This window comes from Chrysemys picta, chromosome 15 (genome assembly GCF_011386835.1).
Source record: "Chrysemys picta bellii isolate R12L10 chromosome 15, ASM1138683v2, whole genome shotgun sequence".
Lineage (NCBI taxonomy): Eukaryota > Metazoa > Chordata > Testudines > Emydidae > Chrysemys > Chrysemys picta.
Genome location: NC_088805.1, coordinates 12,477,294 through 12,491,317, shown reverse-complemented (window position 1 = coordinate 12,491,317; position 14,024 = coordinate 12,477,294). Strand labels below are relative to the sequence as shown.

General features: G+C 44.4%; 1 protein-coding gene across 3 annotated transcripts in view; it reads right to left on the bottom strand.

Annotated features, from left to right (window-relative positions):
- The window catches only part of LOC101946569 (sodium/glucose cotransporter 1-like), an 83,662-nt gene extending 69,638 nt beyond the window's left edge, over nt 1-14,024 (bottom strand). The window contains exon 1 of one of the 3 annotated variants that reach the window (XM_042841622.2): nt 13,899-14,024. The gene's annotated coding sequence lies outside the window, so the exon portion shown is untranslated. Of the gene's footprint in view, nt 1-3,880; nt 3,982-6,449; nt 6,923-13,898 lie in introns of those variants that run through there. The other 2 variants (XM_042841621.2, XM_065568342.1) reach the window with 2 other exon arrangements.

Below are 14,024 nucleotides of genomic sequence, written 5' to 3'. Positions count from 1 at the left end.
ATGAGAGATGGCAGGCTGCAACGCTGGGGCTGCTGCGTGATCAAATGGACATGCTCCGGCGTCTGGTGGAGCTTCAGGAACGGCAGCAGGATAACAGACTGCCACTGCAGACGCTGTATAACCTCCCTCCCCCCTCTCCCAGACGTGTAAGAACATGGGGGGGGGAGGCTCCGTGCACCCTCCCACTCCACCCCAGTGGACAGCCCAACCAAAAGGCTGTCATTATATTGAATTTTTTCAGTGGCCTTTTACTTCCCTCCTACCCTCCTCCCAAACCTCACCCAGATTACCTTGTCAGTTCTCTCCCTATGTTTATAATCAATTAATAAAGAATACATTATTTTTAAACGATAGTGACTTTATTTTCTTTGAAAGCAATCTGGGGGAAGGGGGAGGGTGGGTTCCTTACAGAGAATGAGTCAATAAAGGGGGCAGGTTTTCATGAAGGAGAAACAAACAGAAATTTCACACTGTAGCCTGGCCAGTCATGAAACTGGTTTTCAAAGCTTCTCTGATGCACAGCACTTCCTGGTGTGCTCTTCTAATTGCCCTGGTGTCTGACTGCGCGTAATCAGCAGCCAGGCGATTTGCCTCAGCCTCCCACCCCGCCATAAAGGTCTCCCCCTTACTTTCACAGAGATTGTGGAGCACACAGTAAGCAGAAATAACAATGGGGATATTGGTTTGGCTGAGGTCTGAGCGAGTCAGTAACGATCGCCAGCGACCTTTTAAACAGACAAATGCACATACTACCACCATTCTGAACTTGCTCAGCCTGTAGTTGAACAGCTCCTGACTCCTGTCCAGGCTGCCTGTGTATGGCTTCATGAGCCATGGCATTAAGGGGTAGGCTGGGTCCCCAAGAATAACTATTGGAATTTCAACATCCCCAACGGTTACTTTCTGGTCCGGGAAGTAAGTCCCTTGCTGCAGCCGTTTAAACAGATTAGTGTTCCTGAAGACGCGAGCATCATGAACCCTTCCTGGCCAGCCCACGTTGATATTGGTGAAACGTCCCTTGTGATCCACCAGGGCTTGCAGCACTATTGAAAAGTACCCTTTGCGGTTTATGTACTGGGTACCCTGGTGCTCCGGTGCCAAGATAGGGATATGGGTTCCATCTATCGCCCCACCACAGTTAGGGAATCCCATTGCAGCAAAGCCATCCACTATGACTTGCACATTTCCCAGAGTCACTACCTTTCATAGCAGCACCTCAGTGATTGCTTTGGCTACTTGCATCACAGCAGCCCCCACAGTAGATTTGCCCACTCCAAATTGATTCCCGACTGACCGGTAGCTGTCTGGCGTTGCAAGCTTCCACAAGGCTATCACCACTCGCTTCTCAACTGTGAGGGCTGCTCTCATCTTGGTATTCTGGCGCTTCAGGTCAGAGGAAAGCAAGTCACAAAGTTCCAAGAAAGTGCCCTTACGCATGCAAAAGTTTCGCAGCCACTGGGAATCGTCCCACACCTGCAACACTATGCGGTCCCACCAGTCTGTGCTTGTTTCCCGGGCCCAGAATCGGCATTCCACGGCTATAACCTGCTCCATTAACAGCATGATCTCCAAAGCACCGGGTCCCGCGGTTTGATAGAATTCCACGTCCATATCCTCATCGCTCTCCTCGCCGCCGCGCTGCCGTAGCCTACTCCTCGCCGCCTGGTTTTGCAGGTTCTGGTTCAGCATAAACTGCACGATAACGCGCGAGGTGTTTACAATGTTCATGACTGCTGTCTTGAGCTGAGCGGGCTCCATGCTTGCTGTGGTATGGCGTCTGCACTATTCACCCAGGAAAAAGATGCGAAACGTTGTCTGCCGTTGCTTCCCTGGAGAGGGGGGAGGATATACCCAGAACCACCCGCGACAATGTTTTTGGCCCATCAGGCATTGGGATCTCAACCCAGAATTCCAATGGGTGGAGGAGACTGCGGGAACTATGGGATAGCTACCCACAGTGCAGTGCTCCAGAAATCGACGCTAGCCCCGGTACATGGACGCACACCACCGAATTAATGTGCTTAGTGTGGCCGCATACATTCGACTTTATACAATCGGTTTCCAAAATTCAAATTATATAAATTCGGATTAATCCCGTAGTGTAGACATACCCATAGAGTCTTTCATGCAAGGTACTGGATAATTAGATCATTTACACACTCATACTGTAGTTCAAACGGTGTCATCTTATAGAACAAGGTAAGAGTGCTGCCATATGCCCGGTAGAAACCTGAATAGCAATTACAGGCAGTATTTACACAGTACCCAAAGTTAACTGAAGCTGCTGGGAGTTGTGCCCCAATTCTGTGCTCAGCAGGAGCTCTGAGGAGCTAACCTGCGGCACTGCTAATCAGGGAGCAGGAGCTCATTGGAAATAAAGCCTAGTTTCTGCTTTCTGGGCTTGATTTTCACTAGAAAATTAAGTCACGCTTAAGGACTTATTAACATACCTGAAGTTAAATATGACTTAACAGTCAGCGTAGACCAGGATCTGAAACCCAATGGCCATGTCGCCAGGCTGTGGGTAAACCTTACTGAAACCAGTTACCTTTGACCAGCTGACAAAGCTACATATGACTTGTCCCCATCTACACTGACTGCAAAGTTATGTGCTACATCACAGCAGTTAAAGCAACTACTCAAGTTCATGTTCTAAGATGACCTGATTTTCTAGTGAAGACAAGCCCCCCTGAGTTAATTCACGGTGGGTTCTTGACTAGTTTTGATCATTCCTGACTTGTGGAGATGGCAGGCTCTTGCCGACTCCCACTGATGTTGTATAAATGAATACATTTTCTGAACGACTTATGCTGAACGCAAACCCAGGTTATATCTTCTCCCCTCAGCCCCACCTCACTCCCCCCATATATCCCAGAACTAATACTACATCAGTGGTTTTCAACCTTTTTTCATTTGCGGAACCCTAAAATTTTTCAAATGGAGGTGTAGACCGCTGTGGAAATCTTAGACATAGTCTGTGGACCCCAAGGGTCCGTGGACCCCAGGTTGAAAACCACTGCTCTAAATAGTACTTTTAAAAATACCTCCTGCCAAAAGAGGATGCATCTGTTTGGGGAGTGGGAAGGCTGTTAGGCTCCTTAACTCCTTAACTAGCCCCCAACCCCTCCCCTGCTGTCCCCCCTCGCCCGCAGTCTCAGCTTGCCGTGCCGCCAGCACTCTGGGTGGCGGGGCTGCAAGCTCCTGCTGGGCAGCGTGGCTGTGAGAGCCACCGGCCTGCCCCGGTAATCTAGACTGCGCGGCGGCATGGCTGGCTCCAGCCGGGCCGTGCAGTTGCCAGTCCTGGTGCTCTGAGTGACATGGTAAGGGGGTGGGGAGCAGGGGGGTTGGATAAGGGGCAAGGAGTTCCAGGGGGTAGTTGGGGACAGGGAGCAGTTGGATAGGCATGGGAGACCCAGGGAGCCTGTCAGGGGGCAGGGGTGTGGATAGCGGTCAGGGCAGTCCGGGGACACGGGGGGTTGAATGGGGGTGAGGTTCCAGGGGGGCAGTTAGGGGCAGGGGGTCCTGGGAGGGGGCGGCCAGGGACAAGGAGCAGGGGGAGTTGGATGTGTCGGGGGTTTTGAGGGGAGCAGTCATGGGGCGGGAAGTGGGAGCGGGCTGATAGAGGGTGAGGGCCAGGCTGTTTGGGGAGGCACGGCCTTCCCTACCCAGCCCTCAATACAGTTTTGGAACCCTCAGGCCAAAAAGTTTACCCACCCCTGTTCTAGAACTTGGACTGATCTTCTCCTGGGTCCTTTTAATTCACCCTTCACTAGCTCCACTCAGGCTAGCAACATGTCTGTCATTAACAGAACTCATTGGAGTCTCTCCCCTGGTAGCCCAAAACAAACCAGTTTTAAACTGGGCCTAGCCCAGGTTTTACCTGGCTGCAGCTCAGCCTTCTGCCTTCCACATTCCCTGCAGGACCCTTTCTTCCTCTGTGGAGTTTCTTGAGCTTCCCCTCCCTTCATTGCAGCTTTCTGCTACTCTGAGAAGCAGCTAATCCAACCCAGGTGTGCCTCTTTAGTAATCAGGGTTGGCTAGCCGCAAGCCCTCCAGCCCTTAAGAGGCAAGTTATCGTGCTACAATGCTACTAGAAGAATTTGAACAGAATTGGCTAGATCCCCATGATTCAGTCCTCTATTACTTGATGATCAATAGTGTGTGCAGCCCGTCTTTCTGAGAACCAGGAAAAAAGATTTACCGACCCAATGTTACATTATTTATCAACAGTGTTAATAGCAATTTATTGGATTCACTGTCTGTTCCTTCTCAACCCTGGACATATTATATAGTGGGCAATCAGCCAGAAACCCTGCAATTCGTAGCAGCAGAAACAGCCAAAGCATGGATGGCTGTATGGAAGGAGGGGGTAAAATGGAACCAACTGGAACCACTCCTCCCCCCAGCATCCCTCAGGACCTAGAACTATGCAGGTATCTCACACGCACACGCGCACACACACAAAGTCAAGTGATATCTCCCTTCCCCCCATGATGTGGCCTTGGAAGGGGTGGGGGGGAGAAATGCTGAGAGCAACCAGCCAGAGACTCCAGCTAGTAGGGGCAGATGCAGCCAAAGCAGGTACCTCAGGACATTCAGAAAACATTCTACAGGTTTGACTGCAATTTCTCTGCCCTGTGCAAATTGGCTGCTTGCTCCAACATTTCCCTCCCAGTCTCTTCACCCAAACCTGCCCCGCTTACTCCCTCTCACCTCCTTCCCCTTCCTTTTTCTTTCCATTTAGCTTATCCCCCTCCTAGCTAAGCCCCCCACCAAAAATTGTGGAACTAGCGCGATGTTTGCTGCCATGCTATTGTTCACTTAGCTCATGTGTTATACCTCTTCTCCCACCCTGCGTGTCTAGTTAGAGTGTCAACTCTTCAGGGCATGGACGTCTACTACTCTGTATTTGTACAGTGCGGCCCCAATCTTGCTTGGTGCCTAGGGACAGTTACCTCAAAAAAGGAGTGGACTGAGCGCCTTCCAGATTTCCCAGGACTGCTACTTCAAATAAGGGACAATCCTGGGAAGACTAGGACAAGTGGCAACCCTATCCCCATTACCAAGATATGTTGCTATGGTAACAGTATAGGAAGACAAAGCCCACCTGTTAAACTGAAGGGGGCATTAGCATAATATTCTGAACCAAGATTCCCTGGAGTACAGTGATGCTATCAAACCATCTGTATTGATGTTGTATCATCATGTCACACAACAAAGTCAATCTAATCACATACTTTCTCCTGAGTATCCTACAGAATATAGGAGGGGAAAATGTTCACAGATCTGAAGGGAAGATTTTGACATGTTGATTTTCTAGAAAATTCATCAAATTGCTATCAACCACTTCCAAATTTGTTTTTACTACCTGCAGGCAGATTGGATAACGATTTAAAAACAAGCTCAAAATCAAAGCTTTGAGGATAGTTCCTGTAAGAATAAAATCAGTTGATAAGTGCTGAAGTTAAAGCATATCAACAATGGCAAGTGGCTGGATGCTATATTTTAAGTGACCAGGTTCAGTCAATAGCTTTACTAACACTGGGAGGAAAGGACAACATTCATAACAAATAGGTGATAGAATTAGTGACAGGAATCAGAGAATTTACTCAAAAAAATGGCTCTAACAGCCAATGCAACATATTTGAATTTTAGTAAAGCATTGATAGTGTCTCATGAAACTCTACTCTCAAAATTACTTAACAGTGGCTGGATAGGAACTCTGTCACGGACTCTGATCCCGACATTAAGTTTTAATTCATTGTTATCCTTTGGTATTGTTTCTCTGGTCTCACTGGTGTTTACAGCTTGTTCCTATAGTATCATGTTACTGCCCTTTTGGTGCTGGCTTAGTACCTGTATGATGTGCAAACAGGAGAGGGATACCTCACAGTCTTTGGACAATTCCACCATTTCTTTGAAGTGCTGCTGATAGATGCCAGACTCCTCCTCCTGGTCTGCTAAAGAATAAAGCTACTTGGCACTGCTTCCAGTGAGACAAGGGGTTTACATCACTTAGGCAGTGGTACCACACTTGAACTCAAACTTACACGAGCAAACAAATTAAAAACAATAACTATACACTTTATAGAAGGATTTGATTAAAAAGAAATATATGATTAGTATAAATATTAAATGACTAAAATTATTAGATATATTAATGCATTTTAATTACTAAAGGCTATGCCAGCAAGCATACTAGGTCATGTGACCACACACTCCCCCCCCAACTTTCTGAAACAAAAGCGTATCCCCTCTCAGTTCTGTCTGTTCCCCCACATACCCAGGTGGTGCACATGGAGACACATTGCCGGCCTGCAAAGAGATCCTGTTAGAAACAAACTTGATTATACTGGGAATTTGCAGATGCAATGTACCTTAATGGTGCAAGATTAAACCCTAACTACCTCACTATAATACAGGGTACTCACTTAGGCTCCTTTTTTTACCTGAGCAGTCAGGGGACTGATGCAAGCAAGCAGTTCCGCCCTGGGAATTGTTGGAGAGGGACTAATCGCCCAGTCCCTTCTGGAGCTGTGCTGACAGTCTTTAAAATTTGGAACAACGAGTTCAGCTGCAAGCAGGTCAGGTCTCTTGATCTATAATCCCAGATCCGGTGTGGTCTGCTATAGGGGAAGCAGGCTGCAGTCAGTGGTAGGAGAGACAGGCTGGAGGAAAAGAGGAGCAGATTGTCCCCTCCTCGGGGTTTTCTGCAGGCTGAGGTTACAGACAAGCCAGTTGCTGGTCCTGGATGTGCTGTGCTGGTAGGCTGCAAGGAGACCTTCTTTCCGGTCTGCTCCCCAGTTGGTCTCTGCCCGTTGGAGGAAAAGCAGAGCCATTGATAGCCTTCCTCCTGCTTTCCCAGGCATCTGGGGCACAGCACAGAGCCAGACACTGCTTGCAGTCTTTCTGGCTTTCTTCTGCCCTCTAAGCTTCTGGGGTCCGCTGTCTTCCTTCCTCCCATTGGTTGAGGGAGGAGGGTCACAAGGGTGAGTGAGGGGGGCCATCTCCCCCTCACCTGCCCTCCTGCTCTGGAGAAAACAGCAGTGCAGGACTCTGCAGTGGACCCACTGGTACCAAGAGGTGGGTCCCTTCTCTTGGAGCATCCCTCCTTGCTCAGGGGGCTACACACAAAATGAAATTGAGGTTGGAAAAATACAAATTATTGCATGGGGGGGGATATTTTTAATGATGGGAAATAAAAAAAGACAATGCTAAGAGAGGCTCTGGTCTAGAGTGATGAGCCTTTTGAACCTACCCATATCAGAACATAGACAAAGAGATTATGTTCATACTTACAAAATGGGCAGCTTTAAAATACTAATAAGATTGTGCTGTCGCTTCTGTTTCCCAAAATGAGGCCAATTTTGTTGAGGGAACCAACTAGCCGCTTTTTATTGGCGCTGGACATTCACCTGGGATGCTCTTTTGATATAGCCAAACAAATGGATAAAGTATTGCCAACCTCAAAAGATCAAAAATCATGAGATTGGCCCCAAAAAAATTGGTTAAAAAAAAACAAATATGTTTTCAGTTTGCCTCTTGGCCTCCCCTCTGTTCCTCTGCCACTGTGAGAGAGATATTTTCAGGTTGAAAAGTCAACCTTTAACACACACAAAAACACAGGCCTCTTCCTGGCTGCTCAGATGGACATTTCACTTACCCTCTCCTCATCCCTGAGATGGGGGACCTGCCATCCACTTCCTATTACTGTCTTGACCGAGCAGCGACACTTCTCTGCCTCCTGCTGCCACAGGACTTTTGTACTTAGGCCCCAACAGTGCCACTTCCCAATTCTCCCCCCTCCCCTGTCAGGGTCCCAGCACCAACACTTTCTGGACTCTGCCCCTGCAACTGCCCCAGGACCCTCTCTCTGCTACAGGGCTACACAAGAACACAGGCAGGACAGGTCTGTCCCCCAAGCACTGTACACAGCTCTGCCCAGCTCTGAAAAATCACACAATCAGAGGAGCTTCTCGCAACATTGCGACAGCTCCTCGTGCGGGCTCCAAAATCCTGTGACTCATAATCAGTTCATGAGAGTTGGCCTCACTGCAACATTGCCTTCCCCTGGCTGCTCAAAGGGGGTGCCATTTACCCCCTCCCCCTTCCCACTGCTCCCAGGATAGGGGGAGCCACCATTCCATCCGTTCTATAACTCTCAGGCCCATCACTGTCCTCTGTTTCCCTCTCATCCTTCCTCCGGCCCCCAATGCTCCCAGCCCCTGATTCCCCTGCAACCACTAAATCTACCTCCCTCTCCCCAGCTATCTTTCACAGTATCCCTGTTGCTTCTCACAGCTCCTTTGCCCTGTCTAGCCCCTGAATGATAGAGTGGCAGCCATTTTTCCTGAGGCCTGGCTTCGGCCTCCCTGAAAACAGTGAGCAGTGGCAGCCATTACTGAGGGCAGCCTCTCTTCCATATTCAGATAAACTGTTGGGAAATGGTGACCATCTTGCTGGCTTCAGCCCCATTGACAGTAACAGAAGATGGTGGCCATTTTGAATGAGTGAAAATCCATGAGTTGGCGCCTTTCATCATCATGTTTTCCTCAGGTTAAAAAAAAAATCGCATGATAAAATCATGAGAGTTGGCAATATTGGGGATATTCTGTTGAAAGCAACTGCAGACAGACACATTCCTGCAGCAGCGAAGGTGTTAACTATAGTGGCCTGTCATGGGCAATCTTAATTCTGGCATTAGGTAACTTTCCAGAGCTTGACATCGCAACCTTAATCTTCTTTTAATTTGTTTTTAATGTAATCTTGTGACATTTGCCTGGGCTTCTGTGGTAGGGTTGCTAACAGTCCCTATTACAAGGGACGTCCCTTATTTTTTCATCTCTGTACAACAAGATTGGAAGTTGCTGAATGCTGCAAAAAGCAGCCAGGAATACCCCTGGCAAATGTAGGTGAGTACACATAGTATTAGTATGAATACTAATCATAATAATACTAGGAGGAGAGGTGGAGCAGGGGTGCTAAGAAAAAGGTCCCTTATATTTGAAATACAATGTTGGCAAATCTATAATCTTCGGTCTCTTTGCTCTTGAGTCCAGAGTTTCCCTACTGTGTTTGTCTTATCTTAATGATAAACTGAAATTTGGACTATAGCCACTGTTCTTTGACTCTGGAAAGATTATTGAAGAGGGTGAATTTTGAATATGGCTCTACCTCCTCCTGTAAACAGGAAGTCTTCAGTTTGGCATTGTCCTTTTGAATTGATTACATCATAGGCACTCCTGCTCTCACAATAATTTTAAGGAAGCCGTAGATGGCTCTTACAGGTGATTAAATGCTTAAATGAATCTGGGGTATTTAATAACCATAAAAACCATTTATTGTTAGTAGATTTCAGTATTATAAAATGTTATTCAGAATATATGCCCAGATTAAAAAAAATCCCTAAACCCACAATACATGTTGAAAACTTTTTGTCCCTTGAGATTGCTGGAAGATTCTGTACTGCCACCTTCTTACACATTCCATAAGTGTAATTTTGTGGGGTGAGAGTCAGGGTGAATAACTGTTTGAAATTGCCATCTATTTGGGATGATGCAACTGGACTCTTTAACCCCCTAATGCCCCTGTGTAGGGCAAGCCAGAATTTTACCCATATTGTCAATAAGAATTTTGGTGTCAGTCTTAAGGGGATAATGTTTAATTAGTAAACGTAACTGAAATCTTTCTCTTGTTGTATACCTAATATGCAGTATGACAAAGTCTATACTTGCCCAAGTATTTCTTCATCTTTACATTGCCATTCATTCACCGAAGTTGAATCCTTGCTTGTTTACTGTCATTTTGGGGAGGAATAAGTTTCTCAGACAAATCAAAATTCAAGAATACAGAATTCATACATGTTGAGTTTCAAGGTAAATTCTCATAAAATAGAAATGTTAGAAGTAGTAGTAAAATCCAGTAGGGTTTTTTTTTTTAAACTTATTTTCACTGACTTTATTGTACATGAACAAGAATAAAAACAGTGTAAAGACCAGAGGTATCCCCTCACTTTGTCTTGTTTATATTGCAAAAGTTAGTTACAATAGTTTAATTTCATTCAACTTTCTATCTAGTATCCTCTTTTTAACGAGTAATTTTAGCTCTGGATTAGTATATCTAGAAAAGCCTGTAATTTGTTTTTTAGCACATGAAGAATTTGACAGAATATTTAGAGAAGAATACAAGTATCTCTATTTTTATTTTTAATTATTTTTCCTCACATGAAGTAGTCTGAATAGAATCAGACACAGATGACTGGATTCTGATATTTATAACTTTCAGCGATATTGCTGCTCTTATAGCACTGATTTTAAGATAAGGAAAGACTGCATGAATGTCCTTTCCTGAAGGTCGTATCTGCCTGCCTTCAGAAGGTGGGATCCCTGTTAGGGTGAAGTTTTTATCCCAGTCAGGATTTCACATTTAGGCCCTGATCCTGCACCATTAAAGTCAATGGGAACTTTGCTGGAGATCAAGTCTCACTGTCAGGTATTGACAGCGAAAGACCAATTTTGAGGTTTTCAAGCTAGATGTCCCACATGGTACTGCTAATACTATCAATAGGCTAACAGGGATGTCCTTTCTATTTCTGTATCTTGAAATTGGGTATCCCATGAACAAAATGGAAGATAAAGCTGTTTCTCTGAACTGAATGCATTTGCAGATCAATTACTATGTTGAGTAAATTTTTTTGTATTGCATCTAGATCTCCCAGTCATTGAGTCAAATACCAGATAATAATAAATGGAGATATCCCATCTCCTAGAACTGGAAGGGACCTTGAAAGATAATTGAGTCCAGCCCCCTGCCTTCACTAGCAGGACCAAGTACTGATTTTGCCCCAAATCCCCAAGTGGCCCCCTCAAGGATTGAACTTGCAACCCTTGGTTTAGCAGGCCAATGCTCAAACCACTGAGCTATCCCTCCCCCCAAACATTCACCACTGTAGCCAAGTCTATAGTAACAAGCATTAAATCCTGCATCAGGTAGGGGCTAGCCTAGGGCTCTGAAAGATATGCTGGCTTTAGCTGTACAGTTAACATTACATAGCAATTTTCACTTATCAGAAGCTTCATGATAGCCACATGGCATTCTGATAAGTAAGCTGGAGAAATGCTGGCTTGGTAAAACTACCATTAAGTGGATACATAATTGGTTAAACAACCACAAACAAAGAGTAGCTATTAATAGAATGATGTCAGATTGGAGGGAGGTCTCAAATGGGGGTGCATGGGGATGTTCTGGGTCCAGTATTATTTAACATCTTTATTGATGACCTGGATGTTGAAGAGAGAATATACTGATCAAATTTGCAGATGACACAAAGCTAGGGGGTGTTGCAAACACTTTGGAGGATAGAGTTAACATTCAAAGGGATCTTGATAAATTGGAGAACTGGGCTATAGACAGCAAAGACAAATTTAAGGTTCTACCACATGTACAAATACCGATTGGGGGAAACTGGTTTGGTAGCAGCATTGCTGAGCAGGATCTGAGAGTTGTGGTGGCTCACAATCTTAACATGAGTCAACAATAAAATTCTGTTATAAAAAAAAACAAATGCAATTTGGTTTATTTAACAGAGGCATAGCATCCAAGTCACGGGAGATGACCAGCACCAAGTAGAGCGGTGCTGTTAGGCCTCAGCTGAAGTACTGCGTCCAATTCTGCTCACCAACGTATAGAAAGGAAGTAGAGAAATTGGAAAGAATCTAGAGGCGAGCGACAAAGGTGAGCCAAAGGGATGGAATGCAAGCCATATGAGCAATGAAGACTAAAGGAATTAGATATGTTTAGTTTGGAAAAGAGGAGATTAAGGGGGAGGACACAATAGTGGTCTTCAAATACTTGAAAGGCTGCCACAAAAAGGATGGAGAAAAGTTGTTCTCTTGCCACAGAGGGCAGTACAAGAGGCAATGGGTTCAAATTATAGCATAGCAGATTAAATCTCAGGGAAAACTTCCTAACTGTAAGAATAGTAGGACAATGGAATAAACTGCCCAGGGAGGGGGTGGAAGCTTCTTCACTGGAGGTTTCCAAAAGGAGGCTGGATAGCCATCTGTTTTGGATGGTTTAGACCCAACAAACTCTGCATCTTGACAGGGGATTATACTAGATGATGCTTGCCGTCCCTTCTAGTGCTATGATTCTCTGATTTTATAGAAACATGAGCCCTAACTCTTTCAGAGGAAAATATCTGTGAACAGAGATTGTAGGAAATAAGGCAAAGAAATGTAATTCTTTGTAGAGCACCCAGCCTTCAACTTTGATTTATGGAAACATTTTGGAGAACATTGTAAAAAAAATCTGTAAATTCTAATTTATGTTTTTCCCCTTATTTACTAATGAAGACAAATGTCTGAAGTCAAAATCCTTATCCCTAAGGAACAACTACAGCCATTCAGCACAACCCAATAGTCTGTCACAAGATAGTAATAATTTACAACATTTTAAAGCTTATTCATGGTATTTTCTTTTTTAAAACCATCCTTAAGTTTTATATTTATTTAATAGTACACAAAGTGACCCTGATTCTGCAGCTGTTTCAAGCACATGCACAAACAGAAAAAACTCCCAAACTAGACGTAGCACATATTACTGAGAAATAAATACACAGTGAAGATCAATAAAGTGTGAGTATTTGACAAACTGTCATTTGCGACCAATAAGAAAACAGTGTGCATCTCCATTAGGGACAGAGGAGATATAGCGGTAAACTTAGCTCTCAAAATAATCCTCTGTGGGTTGTTTTTTTTTCCAATAGGCACTCATAGAAAAAATATCAGATTTCTCAAAGTTCAGTTCCATTTATAGCATTTTCAAGTGGTAGTTCCATGGTCAGGTAGCAGCTGTAGAACATAGCTATAATTTGAGTAGCCAGCAATGAGATATTTGGCCCCCATATTACTTCCTTTCCAGTATCAACTGGAATAAGAGATCAGTAATAAAGAAAAAGAAAACAAATATTCAGCCATTGGATTTCTCTTAATTGTACTTTGGGCAGGAAGTCATGTTTTAAATCTTATTCAGTAAGAGCAGGCTGACTTCAGACTCTAGAACAAGTAAGATTTTTGTCTGTAGCTCACTCACAGCTGTGCAATAAACAGCATGACATCGGTATCTTTTGCTTTGAATTCAGGGCTTGATGCAAGATAAATGTGTGTCTTCTTTGGCTTGAACTTCTATCCCCAAAGTTCATTGCCTGTACTCAGTCAGGATAACCACCCAGAGCTTTTTATTTATTTATTTTCAGTGGGCTGCGTACCTGTTGATTTCACATCTCTATTGACTTAGTATGTCCATTGTTTTAGCTTATAATACTTAATTTACATCTTGACAGAGACAGGTGAATAAACATCTATTGTCTCACAGGATTTGCCCTAACTTAGTAATTCTATGAATGAAAGATCAGACTTGCCTGACAGCATTTTTTCTTTTTAAATCAATATTGCTTATGGCTCAGATATTTACATATTTTTCACTACATAGTGGTTCTTTTATATCACTAGAAATTAATGTAGATTTGCAGAACTATTTTATGGGAAATGTATACATCTAGATATGAAAACATGACAGACTATGTTAAGCTGTCCCAAAAAGTCTCTTGCTATTTGATAATATCATGTCATGAGGGTGCCCAGATGTGTTTTTTTTTTTTTTAAGTAACTCCACTGACCTCAGAAATTCCAGATTTACAATGATGTGAGACCAGAATCTGCCACCCCCATCGCTACAGGAACAGGGATGTTCAATTTCTGTGCACATTAGTCCTTGGCTTTGTCTATTGATATGCCGCAGTTTAATAGCACCTATGGGATGCAGATAGTAGTCTACTAGAAATTGGACTGAAATCACCAACTCAATTCATAAAACTGACATCAGATAGTAACACTTACCAACTGACAATGGAGCTGAACTGGTGACCTAGAGGTGAAAGGCTCCGTGTCCCAGCACCAATCCACTGAGCCATACAGTACTGCAATTTCACAGGCAGCTTTCAATAGAAATCCTACAGAGCAAGA